Here is a 14,121-nt window from a genome sequence, read left to right as displayed (position 1 = left end):
TGCCGTGCGGCTAATACATGGCGAGAGCACTTTACCACAGGACTAGGAGCCCTTCCCCTCACGCAGGAGCAACCAGCGCCTCACACACCATGACTCAGCAGCAGCACCAGCTTGCTACGCCACGCTCTGAGGAAGAAAAATGCGCGCCAAAATGCAGGTCACGTGACCCTCCGCCCACAGAACGTAGCTGAGGGCAGGCGGGAACGAGACGCCCCGCCCAGTGTGCGTTCTATCACTCACACCAGCCAGTCCCTGCCGGCACGCCCCCTCTCGGCCGGCGCCTACTGCTTGTCTTGTGCGCGTCCACGTCTCCTCCAGCACCGCGGGAGTGCGCACAGGCCATGCCGCGCAGTGCTAAAGAGAAGGAGGCGCTGAATGTGCTGGAGACAGAACTAGCATTTATCCCTCAGTAAGCGGCGCAGCGCACAGCGTCCCCACCTCACCGCGGCTCTGAAAAAACATCTGCACTTCTCTGAGACGGAAGAGGAGGTCACCGGCCTGAACAGCGCACAGGTAACAGCTACGCTCCTATACTCCCCACACATGACGTTGACACGAGTGTCCATGAGTGGGCCGGCTGTATGTTCAGTGAGGAGGTCGGCCGCGGTAACCGTACAGTGCTTAGTAGTTATCGAGGAGCTGCAGAGTAATGGGGTGACGGAGGGGGCGACACCAACCCGCCGGTCTCCCGCAATCTGCCTGTGCTGATGGAGACACTGGCGAGCCAATCACAGCGTGCGCACCGCTGAGCGACAGGTGCGCTGCCCTATCCGCGCAGGGGGCGGGACTAATGGTTCTTTTATCAGGTCCCTTTAAAACTATAGTCCATGCTGCCTGAGACACGTTTCCCTCTGTGTCCTGGGGTGTGACGGGTTAATGATCACCACGTCGGATCACTGTCAGAATCGCGACTATCGCGGCGCTGAGTGTAGGCGTCTGGGCGCTTCCTTACAGGATGTAGTGGGGTTGTGACGCAGCCCGATTGTCGCATGGTGCCTGTCCGGTGATGTGTGAGCGTCAGTGCTGTGCCGGCCCGGTAATGTCGGGGGTCTTCCGCCCCTGTGCGCTGCCCTCACCGGCCGGATCCCGCCTTTCCTTAGGTGGGCTGCGGCCCTGTTCACATTCTGGCGTTCCCGCAATAGAGGCGCCCGCGCCCCGACCACACAGGGCTCTGTTATCCCCCCATCTGGCCGCTTGGTGCTGGGGTGAGCATGCGCTAACGTGTCACACTGTGCACACCACGCGATTATACAGGAAGACGGGAGAAAAGGCTGTACAGTTCTGACCACTGTCCCTTTATGAGGTTATAACTCTGGAACGCTACAATGGACCCCCGTGATTCTGACATTGTTTCTTCGTGACATATTGTACTTCATGATGGTAGTGAAATTTCTTCGCTATGACTTATTTATTTTTTTTTTTTTAAACTGAAATTTGGCAAAAATTTTGATTATGTTGCAAATTTTAAATGTTTATGCCGTTAAATAAGACCATTTTTTTATAAGATGTTATAAGGGTTAAAAGTTGACCAGCGATTTCTCATTTTTTCCAACAAAATTGACAACTTTTTTTTTTTATTTTTTTTTTAGGAACCACTGCACATTTTGAGCACCGTCAAGGTGCTCAAAACCACATTATTATTTATTATTATTATAGCGCCATTTATTCCATGGCGCTTTACATGTGAGGAGGGGTATACATAATAAAAACAAGTACAATAATCTTAAACAATACAAGTCATAACTGGTACAGGAGGAGAGAGGATCCTGCCCGCGAAGGCTCACAATCTACAAGGGATGGGTGAGAATACAGTAGGTGAGGATAGAGCTGATCGTGCAGCGGTTGGTGGATCGGTGGTGACTGCAGGTTGTAGGCTTGTCGGAAGAGGTGGGTCTTCAGGTTCTTTTTGAAGGTTTCGATGGTAGGTGAGAGTCTGATATGTTGTGGTAGAGGGTTCCAGAGTAGGCGGGATGCGTGAGAGAAATCTTATATACGATTGTGGGAAGAGGAGATAAGAGGGGAGTAGAGAAGGAGATCTTGTGAGGATCAGAGGTTGCGTGTAGGAAAGTACCGGGAGACGAGGTCACAGATGTAAGGAGGAGACAGCTTGTGGATGGCTTTGTATGTCATGGTTAGGGTTTTGTAGTGGAGTGTCTGGGCAATGGGGAGCCAGTGAAGGGGTTGACAGGGGAGAGGCCGGGGAATAGCGGGGGGACAGGTGGATTCAAAAAGTTTATATAACCCTTCAGGTGCTTCACAGGAGTTAATTAAAATTTTCCTTTAGACCCATTTTTTTTTCTTTACTTTCAAAAGGGTAACAGAAAAAAATGGACCCCAAAATGTGTTCTGCAATTTCTCCTGAGCGTGCCGATACCCCATGAATGGAGGAAAACCACTGTTTGGGTGCACAGCAGAGCTTGGAAGGGAAGGAGCACCGTTTCACTTCTTGAATGTAAAATTTGCTGAAATAATTAGCAGACGCCATGTTGGGTTTGGAGAGCCCCTGTTGTGCCTAAACAGTGGAACCCCCCCCCCCCCCCCCCCACAAGTGACCCCATTTTGGAAACTAGATCCCTCAGGGAACTTGTATAGATGTGTATTGAGCATCTTAAACCCCCAAGTGTTTCACTGGAGTTTATAACGTTGAGCTGTGAAAAATAAAAAAAAAAAGTTTCCCACAAAAATTTTTTTTTGCCCCAAATCTTGCATTTTTCGCAAGAGTAACAGGAGAAAATGGACCCCAAAATTTGTGCAATTTCTCCCAAGTGCACTGATGCCCCATGTGTGGGGGAATACTACTTTCGAGGCACAGTACAAAGCTCATAAGTGAAGGAGCGCCATATTGGCGTTCAGATGTAGCTGAACTGGTCTAAGGCTATGTGCACACGTTCAGGATTTGTTTTGCCATTTTTTCCGCACGGAATCCACATCTCTTGGCAGAAAACGCAGGCCAAAATGGTTGCGGATTTAATGCAGAATTGATGCGGATTTGTTGTGGATTGTCTTGCGTTTTTTGATGTGTGGATTTGCTTTACTCAATGTATAGGCAATGGGTGCAGAAACGCTGCTCTTCCACACAAAGAATTGACGTGCTGCGGAAAATAAACCGCTGCGTTTCTGTGCGGAATTTTCCGCAGCATGTGCACAGCGTTTTTTTGTTTTCCATAGGTTTACATGGTATTGTACACCGCATGGAAAACTGCTGCGGATTCACAGGGCCAAACCCACTGTGGATCCGCAACGTGTTCACATAACCTTAGGGTGCCAGGTCACATTGGTAAAACCCCTGAGGTGCTAGAACAGCAGAGCCCCCCCCCCCTTTACAAGCTACACCTCTCAATTAATTCATCTAGGGGTGCAGTGATCATATTGACACCATGGGTGTCACAGAATTTTATATCATTGGGCAGTAAAGAAAACATTAACTACATTTTTACCACCCAAATTTTGTTTTAGCCCCAGATTTTACATTTTCACACAAATGGGGTATTTGGTGCCATTTTTACCCACATGTGGCTGTACAGTACTGCTTAGCCATACGGAGTGACTCGGGAGGGACAGAGTGCTATTTGCCCCATGGAGCGCATATTTTAATAGAATAGTTTGCAGACTCTATATACAGAGGCCCAAAGTGCTAGAAAAGCTTCCCCCCTTCATCAAGTGACCCCATTTTGGAAATTATAACCCTTTGGGAATTTATCTACAGTGTACATGTACTGATAATTTTGACTCCATGGGTGTTTTCCAGAAACAAGCAGCAGTGGATGTTGCTGAGTGAGAATTGCAAACTGCCGTTGTAGTGACCAGTATGCTATGCCCAACTCATGCTTCTGGAGACACGCACCTATAAATTAGGCGGGCTCTCATCACTACAGAAGTGCCATACATGTGGATGCTTAGGGTATGTGCACACGCTACGGAAAGGTGTGCGGATTTTTCCGCACTGATTTTGGTAAATCCGCACTGCGGATTTACCGCGTTTTTTTTCGCGGTTTTTGTGCGGATTCCACCTGCGGTTTTACACCTGTGGTTTTACACCTGCGGATTCCTATTATGGAGCAGGTATAAACCGCTGCGGAATCCGCACAAAGAATTGACATGCTGCAGAATAAACAACGCAGCGTTTCCACGCCATGTGCACTGCGGATTTTGTTTTCCATATGTTTACATGGTACTGTAAACTCCTGGAAAACTGCTGCGAATCTGCAGCAAAATCCGCAGCATGTGCACATACCCTAAGGCCTCTTTCACACTTCCGTTTTTTGTGTCCGTCGTAGTGCAGCAAAATGACGGAGCGACGGACGTCATGAAAATAGTGAAAAACGTGTGCGACGCATCCAGTGTAATGACGGATGCGTCGTCCACAAATTCTGGGAAAATAAATCACCGGGGACGAGAGACAGACCGAGAGAGGCCTTCCGGGCATGCTCAGTGGGGAAAAACTGGATGAGAGAGGGAGAGACCTTCCGGGCATGCTCAGAGGGGGAAAACTGGATCCGACGCTGGATTCCAGTGTGTGACGGTCAGCGACGGATCCTGCGTCCATAGGCTTCCATTCGAGTCAACGACGTATGCCGCAGGATCCGTTGCGACACATTTTCCCAACGCAGACAAAAAACGTTACATTGAACGTTTTTTCCAGATGACGGTCCGCCAAAACACGACTGATCCGTCGCACGACGGATGCGACATGTGGCCATCCGTCGCTAATACAAGTCTATGGGAAAAAAACATCCTGCGGGCACATTTAGGGTATGTCTCCACGGTACGGATGGGCGGCGGGAGCGGCGAAGCCGGTCGGCGCTAAGCCCCGCCCCCTTTCTGGGACGCGATGATGCCGGATGTGTACAGTACACATCCGGGTTCATCGCACCCCTCGCCATAGGGCCCTGTGATATGCCTTGCGGGGACGCTGCGTCCCCGCAAGGTGTACGGACATGCTGCGATCTGAAAATACGCGCAGCATGTCCGGAGTCGCAGGCCCGCCGCGTGCGGGTTTCCACGCATAGTGGAGACAGGATTTCATAAAATCCCCTCCACTATGCTGGAACATCTGGACGCTGCTTGTTTGACGCTGCAGCGTTTACTTACCGTGGAAACATACCCTCACAGGATCCTTTTTTTTTTTTTCCCAAAACGATGCATTGCAACGGATCTGAAAAGAAGGAAGTGTGAAAGAGGCCTACATGTGGTTTAGTAAAAATGATACTTTGCACTCAATAGATGTGATTAGAAAAAGGTTTTTTAATGCAGTACAAAAATGTATGTGCACACGTATTCTTGAGGTCTGCGGATTTTTCCGCAGCGGATTTGTGAAAACCGCAGGTAAAAGGCACTGCGTTTTACCTGCGGATTTCCTGCGGAATAACCGCGTTTTTTGTGCGGATTCCACTGCGGTTTTACACCTGCGGTTTTCTATTATGGAGCAGGTCTAAAACGGATTCCGCACAAACAATTGATATGCTGCAGAATGTAAATCGCTGCCTTTCCTCGTGTTTTTTTTCCACAGCATGGGCACTGTGGATTGCATTTCCCATAGGTTTACATTGAACTGTAAACGCATGGGAAACTGCTGCGGACCCACAGCTGTGGAAACGCTGCGAATCCGCAGCAAAATCCGCAGCGTGTGAACATGGCCTAATTGACCTTCCTCAGTTACCAACTGCTGTGTAGCTTGTAGGATTAGCAGTAGTCAGTATGTGTAAATCCTGTAAACACTGGGCATCAAGGTAGGAGAGGCTGTACCAGTGGTTCTTGTAGTTGGTAAATGCCCGTATCCTTGGTAAACCTGTCTGCCGTGGTGCGGTGTCCACCAGTCACAATTACAACAATACCCAATTTATATCTTATATTTTGGCATGTTTACACAAACTATTTTATAGAACAAATAATTTATTTTTGCATCTCTTTATTTTGAGAGCTATAACACTAAAAATAAATATAAATTTTTCGTTTTCAGCGGTACCATTTTTATTTACATTTCTCTTAATTGTGTTTTATTGCACTTTTTGTTCAGTGGTATGCTAAAACATCTTTTTTGGTGTATACTGAAGGGGTTAACTAGTGGGACATTTTTTTTGTTTTTTTTTTATAGGTCGGGGTCGTTGCAGACGCGGCAATACCAAATATGTATACTAATGTATATAATTTTGTTTTTACAATTAATAACTTTTTATTTTTTACTTTTGTCGTCATTTTTACACTGATCTGATACTCTGCAATAGTTGTGCACTGCAGGGCATCAGAGAAGCGTCTGACATGCCCGGGAGTAGGCGTGCCAGCCATCTTCCCTGAAGGACCACACAGCCATCTTGTATCCCATGGTCTTTGGGGAGACCATCAACACAATGCAATCACATCATGTTGTGCTGATGGGAGCAGTCAGGGAGCTCACTCCCACTGCGATGCTCCTAGATGTTACTATTGAAGGCATCAGAGGGGTTAAACATCTGTGATCGGTGCTAGCACCGATCAAGGGCCTTGCTGTAGGGTGTTGGCTCTAGTATAGAGCTGACACCCACACTCAATCATGGCGCTCAATGTGAGCACATGCAATCGAGAAGAGATATATGTACGGCCATTTGTGGGAACGCGGCGCCCGTAGTGCCATACATATACGGCACATGTTGGGAAGAGGTTCAAGGGGTTTTCCGATCTAGGAAGAAAAGTCTGCATTGACTCTGACCACAGCCTGCCAAACTGTGACAGTGTGTGATGTGCAGCTGTCACTATACCCCATGCTCCTGGGTGGTATCTTGACCTTATCTTTGTGAGTTGCTTACTTACCAACCCGTGCTGCCTAAATTCCTGCTCACCTCTCTGTTCTCTACTGTTGAGAGGAAAAAAAAAAAAAAAGTGTGTGTGGTTACAAGTATGCAAATCTCATACATGTGATCGCCCACCTACAGGCGGAGTGTGCACAGCAGTCAGAGTAACTACAGACTTTTCCTAGACTAGAAAACTCCTTTAAAGTGGGACAAACATTTATGAATGACTTTAGGTTGTTAATAGAGATGAGTGAATTTGTTCGGAATCTATTGCCAAATCTGAATTTGCCATATTGGTACCCTATTCTTGCGGAATGTATGTTTGATGTTCAGTTCTGAACATATTTGGTAATTTCTACACCCATTGACTCTAATGACATTCGGCTGTGTTTGACGAATATTACAAAAACAATATGCGCCGCTGATCGTATTTGGAACCGAATCCGAACAAATACGCTCAACTCTAGTTGCTAAGCAAAGAAAAAAAAAAAAAAAAAAATTCCTTGCCTTGTGTCACGATAAAACTGATGTCCCGTGGCCTCTGGCTGCAGCACTCGCTGTTCTTCCAATCAGCAGCCACGGCGTGACTGTTTATATTACGAGACGACCAGGGGCACAGGACTGAGAGGAGAGCAGCAACATTGGTTTGGGAGGGAAGGGTAAATTATATTCTTAAAGGGAATCTGTCACCTCATTTTGGCCTATAAACTGCGGCCACTGCCATCAGGGGCTCATCTACAGCATTCTGTAATGCTGTAGGTAACCCCCCCAACCCCCCCCCCCCCCCCCCGATGTAACCTGAAAGATAAGAAAAACAAGTTAGATTATACTCACCCGTTTGGGTCCGACGGGCATCGCAGGTCCGGCGCCTCCTATCTTCACACGATGTCGTCATCCTCCTTGCTTCTGTTGCGGCTCCTGCGCAGGCGTACTGATTTGCCCTGTTGAGGGTAGCGTAAAGTACTGTAGTGCGCAGGGCCTCTCTGACCTTTCCTGGAGCCTGCGCACTGCAGTACTTTGCTCTGCTCTAAACAGGGCCGCGACAGGAAGCAAAGAGGACGTCATCGCATGAAGATGGGAGGCGCTGGACCTGTGACGCCCATCGGACCGGACCGCCCCTGGGTGAGAATATAAATAGTTTTTCTTATCTTTCAGGTTACATTGGGGGTTTATCTACAGCATTACAGAATGCTGTAGATAAGCCCCTGATGGCGGTGGCCGCAGTTTATAGGGCCAAAATGGGGTGACAGAATCCCTTTAACCCTGGGCCATGTGATAAAGTGGACAACACTTTTCAGTATTTTTGTTTATTTTTTTTACAAAGAAAGTAGCTGTCACTTTTTCCAAGTCCTAAACCATGTGTAAAATGCCCCAAAAACTTGTCCTAAGGCTGGGTTCACACTTGCGTATGGCTGTGTACTTCCTCCCGTAGGCCTCTTTCACACTTCTGTCGGTACGGGTCCGTCGCAATGCGTCGGGCCGATGTACCGACGGACGTTGTGAAAGTTTTGCACGACGTGGGCAGCGGATGCAGTTTTTCGACGCATCCGCTGCCCATTCTGCAGTCCAGGGAAGAGGGGGCGGAGTTTCGGCCGCGCATGCGCGGTAGAAAATGGCGGACGCGACGGGACAAAAAACGTTCACTTGAGTGTGTTTTTTTTTGTGACGACGGTCCGCCAAAACACGACGGATCCATCGCACAACGGATGTGACGTGTGGCCATCCGTCGCTAATACAAGTCTATGGGCAAAAAACGCATCCTGCGAGCACACTTGCAGGATCAGTTTTTTTGCCCAGAACAACGGATTGCGACGGATGCCGAACGACGGAAGTGTGAAAGAGGCCTTAAGCTCTAACTACTTCCGCATGTGTCCTGCGTACCTATCTTTAACATTTGGTACGCATGTTGCATTCCCGTGCGGTTGGCGGGCACGTCAAAAAGGCACATGCGGACACATCTGCATACAACGCATGTTCCTGCGTACCCAATGTTAAAGATAGGTACAGTGCCTTGCGAAAGTATTCGGCTCCCTGGAACTTTTCAACCTTTTCCCACATATCATGCTTCAAACATAAAGATACCAAATGTAAAAAAATTTGGTGAAGAATCAACAAGTGGAACACAATTGTGAAGTTGAACGAAATTTATTGGTTATTTTAAAATTGTTATGGAAAATCAAAAACTGAAAAGTGGGGCATGCAATATTATTCGGCCCCTTTAACTTAATACTTTGTTGCGCCACCTTTGCTGCGATTACAGCTGCAAGTCGTATGCAAATAGTATGTCTCTATCAGTTTTGTACATTGAGAGACTGAAATTCTTGCCAATTCTTCCTTGGCGAACAGCTCGAGCTCAGTGAGATTTGATGGAGATTGTTTGTGAACAGCAGTTTTCAGCTCTTTCCACAGATTCTCTATTGGATTGAGGTCTGGACTTTGACTTGGCCATTCTAACAACTGGATACGTTTATTTGTGAACCATTCCATTGTAGATTTTGCTTTATGTTTGGGATCATTGTCTTGTTGGAAGATAAATCTCTGTCCCAGTCTCGGGTCTTTTGCAGACTCAAACAGGTTTTCTTCAAGAATGGTCCTGTATTTGGCTCCATCCATTTTCACATCAATTTTAACCATCTTCCCTGTCCCTGCTGAAGAAAAGCAGGCCCAAACCATGATGCTGTCACCACGTTTGACAGTGGGGATGATGTGTTCAGGGTGATGAGCTGTGTTGCCTTTACGCCAAACATATCGTTTGGCATTGTTGCCAAAAAGTTCGATTTTGGTTTCATCTGACCAGAGCACCTTCTTCCACATGTTTGGTGTGTCTCCCAGGTGGCTTGTTACAAATGTAAAACAACGCTTTTTCTGGATATCTTTGAGAAATGGCTTTCTTCTTGCCACTCTCCTATAAAGGCCAGATTTGTGCAGTGTACGACTGATTATTGTCCTATGGACAGACTGTCCCACCTCAGCTGTAGATCTCTGCTGTTCATCCAGAGTGATCATGGGCCTCTTGGCCGCATCTCTGATCAGTCTTCTCCTTGCTTGAGATGAAAGTTTAAAGGGACAGCCGGGTCTTGGTAGATTTGCAGTGGTATGATACTCCTTCCATTTCAATATGATCGCTTGCACAGTGCTCCTTGGGATGTTTAAAGTTTTGGAAATCATTTTGTATCCAAATCCGGCTTTAGACTTCTCCACAACAGTATCACGGACCTGCCTGTTGTGTTCCTTGGTCTTCATGATGCTCACTGTGCTTCAAACAGAACCCTGAGACTATCACAGATTAGGTGCATTTATACGGAGACTGGATTACACACAGGTGGATTATATTTATCATCATTAGGCATTTAGGACAACATTGGATCATTCAGAGATCCACAATGAACTTCTGGAGTGAGTTTGCTGCACTGAAAGTAAAGGGGCCGAATACTATTGCACGCCCCACTTTTCAGTTTTTGAATTTCCACAAAAATTAAAAAATAACCAATAAATATCGTTCAACTTCACAATTGTGTTCTTGTTGTTGTTGATTCTTCACCAAAAATTTACATTTGGTATCTTTGTTTGAAGCATGATATGTGGGGAAAAGGTTGAAAAGTTCCAGGGAGCAAGGCACTGTATAACCCTTCAGTGCTTCACAGGAGCTAATGCAATGTGGAAGGAAAAAATGAACGTTTAACTTTTTTTTTTTTTTTTTTTTTTCTTTAATGAACATTTTACATTAGCCCCAAACTTATTTTCAGAAGTGTAACATGAGAAAATGGATCCGAAAAATTGCTGTACAATTTCTCCTGAGTATGCTTATACCCCAAAAATTGCTGAAATCTAGAGCGGACGCCTAAACAGTGGAACACCCCCCCCCCACAAGTGATCCAATTTTGGAAACTGTACCCATAAAAGAATGCATCTAGATGTGCGGGTGAGCAACATGAACCTCCAGGTGCTTCACGGAAGCTTATAACGTAAAGCTGAGGTAATAAAAAAAATAAATAAATGTACTTTTAGCCCCACTTTTATTTTCACATGGGTAACGTGAGAATCTGGACCCCACAATTTGTTGTGCAATTGCTCCTAAGTACTGAGATACCCCATATGTGGAGGAACACTTCTGTTTGGGCGCAAGTCTGCAGGTGTCATGTCGCATTTGGAGAGCCCTGATGTGCCTAAACAGTGAAAAACCTCCAAGTTACCTCATTTTGGAAACCACACGCCTCAAAGATTTTATTCAGGGGTATAGTGAGTATTTTAAACCCACAGGTATTACACAGAATTTGATAACGTCATATTGAAAATAGAAATTTTGTTTCACAAAATGTTTTATATATTATACATATACACAGTGGAATATTACCTGAATTTTAAAGGTTGAAGTCTCTGTAGGGAGCCTGTGACTGTATTTTAGGGTAATTCCAAGATCTATGTAAACATTACATTATAAAGAGAAAACAATCCAACTGGGGTCACAAAATAAACTGTGGTAAAGGAAAAGCTGCTTGAGTGGCACTGTCACAGCACCAGAAGGTGCAATCAGTCCACACCATACTTTATTCATACAGTGTCTTGTATAGCTTCTAGGGATGTGAGCTTATAAGATGGAAAGCTATGGATGGCTTTAGTCTTCAATCTCTTGCTGCATTCCCAAGACCTAAGCGTTTTTTCACTTGTATGAAAATGAGATGTTAAGGACGTGATAGAGCACTTTAAGGGACTGGACTCTGTCTGAATGACTGTTCAAACCAAGTGCAGGCATCTAGTGCAGCCTGCAAAGCTAAAACATTACTGGATTCTTAACGCGTTCATGCAGCAGTCCATTTTCGTTTTTGCATTTGTTTTTTGCTTCCCAGAGCCATCTTCCCCCCCCCCCCATCAATATGTCCATGTGAGGGCTTGTTTTTTGGGGGATTGGACGAGTTGTACTTTCGAACGACTTCATTGGTTTTATCATACAGTGTACTGGAAAACTGGTAACAAAATTCCAAGTGTGGTGAAATTGCGCAAAGAGTGCAATTCCACAACTGTTTTTTTGGATGATTTATTATTATTATTATTATTATTATATATTTTTTTTTAATAGTGTTCACCAAATGCTAAAACAAGACATTATGATTGTTCAGGTCATTATGAGTTTATAGATGCCAAAAATGTATAGGTTGTTTTTTTTTTTTTTTATTATTTAAGTGCCTAGCTGACATTTTTATTGATAGTTTTGGTGCAGACACGATCTTTTGATCGCCCGTTATTGCATTTTAATGCAGTGTAGTGGCGACCAAAAAAAGTGTAATTCTGGCGTTTTTACTTTTTTCGCTGTGCATTGTACCGATCTGATTACTTCTTTTTATATCTTGATCGGGCGATTCTGAATGCGGCAAAACCAAATGTTTGTGTTTTTTTTTAAAATTGCTTCAATACTCACCATGGGAAAATAAAAGCACTTGTGCTACATAGAACAGGGCTTCAGCGACCGCTGGGTGGCGCTTCTAGCAATCTGGCAATGACAACCACAGATATTGACAGCAGCATTTCACAGATTAAATGGATCGCGACTTCACCCCGCCCCGCGTCTGTTAGTGGCACATGTCAGCTGTTCAAATTAACTGATATGCACCGGGAAAGATGTGGGCTCATCGCAGGAGCCCACATCAAAGGGAGAGACAAGACGTGTACGTCGCATGTCGTGAAGGGGTTAAAGGGTTTTCTTTGCAAAATTGAAGATTATCTCTAGTGATGAGCTCGTGTACTCGAGCATGCTCGGGTGACCTCCGAGAATTTGACTGCTCAGAGATTTAGTTTTCATCACGGCAGCTGAATGATTAAGGCTGTCTGCACACGTTCAGGATTTCTTGCAGAAATTTCCTGAGCAATACAGAAAAATATTTAGAATTGAGAGTCCTCAGTGGTTGATACCTTTTTAATGGCTAACTGAAAAGATGGTAACAAATTGCAAGCTTTCGAGATATTTTTCTATCTACTGGCTAACACGGTACCAAGATATATTTCTTTCCTGAGCAAAACGGGACATTTTCTGCATGAAATCCACATGCGTTTTTACCGCGTTTTTTTTTTTTTTCGCGGATTTTTCCGGAGGTTCCCAATGCAATAATATAGTGGGAAATCCGCAAAATTAATTAAATGCTGCGTTTTTTATGCGGGAAAAAAACGCGAAAAATCTGCAATGTGTGCACACAGCCTTACAGCTACTAGCCAGGCTGAGTACATGTGGGGGTTGCCTGGTTGCTAGGGAATCCCCACATGTTATCAAGCTGGCTAATAGCTGTAAATCATTCAGCTGCAGCGGTGAAAACTAAATCTCCGAGCAGTCATAAATACTCGGAGGTCACCTGAGCAACGAGTACACTCGCTCATCACTAGTGTTCGGAGATTTAGTTTTTCTTGATTCATCTGCTTGATTTACAGCTATTAGCCTAGTAAAGCAGCTTTATTTAAAACCTGACATACCGAAAAGCGAAAAAACTGCAGAGATAAAAACCCATGTAAATATATTTCTAAAGGTGCTATTGACATGAAATTGTGATCAGATATCGGTAACAACCCACCCAGGCAGAGAAATCAAAACGATAGATGTCTATGAATTAAGTTGTTTAATAATGAGAAATGCCAAAGGGAAAAGTATTGAACACATGAAGAAAAATATGTAAAAAAGCCATGAAAAGTCTTGACACAATCTGAAATCTATCAGTGATTAGAAAGCAATCCTGCCACTTGGTGAAAAATATCAGTTGGTTCGGCTGGTCTGTAAAAAGTTGCTTAATTACCAAGGTGCCACACAAGAAACCTCATAATGGGTAAACCCAGTGAGCTTGTTGCAAGACCTTTGCAACCTTATTGTTGCAAAATATACTCCTGGCATTGGTTACAGAAGAATTTCTAAACTACTGAATGTTCCAGTGAGCACTGTTGGGACCATAACACAGAAGGGGAAAGAACATAATTTCACCATAAACTGGGAGCTCCTCGCAAGATTTTATACAGTGGAGTGAAAAGAATTATAAGAAAACTTGTCCAAAAGCCAAAGACAACCTGTGGAGAGCTACAAAACGACCTGAAATTGGCAGGTACAATTGTTTCAAATAAAACTGAGTAATTTACTCACCCTCCATGGCCTGTATGCACACTCACCGCGAAAGACTCCATTTCTGAACAAAAAGCATGTTCAAGCACGGTTTAAAGTTTGCTCAACAAAATTTAGAGAAGCCTGTGAAATACTGGGAAAATTTAGTCTAGTCGTATGAGACCAAAAATAACATTTTTTGATGCCATAATGCACATCATGTTTGGAGGCCAAAAGGCACTGCATATTGCACCAAAAACGCCATACCAACAGTGAAGTTTC

General features: G+C 44.9%; 1 protein-coding gene across 10 annotated transcripts in view; it reads left to right on the top strand.

Moving 5' to 3' along the window:
- The first annotated feature begins 205 nt into the window (after nt 1-205).
- The window catches only part of PHF20 (PHD finger protein 20), a 125,518-nt gene continuing 111,602 nt past the window's right edge, over nt 206-14,121 (top strand). For 6 of the 10 annotated variants that reach the window (XM_077251890.1, XM_077251888.1, XM_077251884.1 and 3 more), the window contains exon 1: nt 211-513. The gene's annotated coding sequence lies outside the window, so the exon portion shown is untranslated. Of the gene's footprint in view, nt 514-14,121 lie in introns of all 10 variants that reach the window. The other 4 variants (XM_077251887.1, XM_077251885.1, XM_077251882.1 and 1 more) reach the window with 2 other exon arrangements.

The sequence above is a fragment of the Ranitomeya variabilis genome, chromosome 4, assembly GCF_051348905.1.
Source record: "Ranitomeya variabilis isolate aRanVar5 chromosome 4, aRanVar5.hap1, whole genome shotgun sequence".
In the NCBI taxonomy this organism is placed as follows: domain Eukaryota; kingdom Metazoa; phylum Chordata; class Amphibia; order Anura; family Dendrobatidae; genus Ranitomeya; species Ranitomeya variabilis.
Note: the sequence above shows the minus strand (reverse complement) of the source record. Positions and strands in the feature narration are given on the sequence as shown.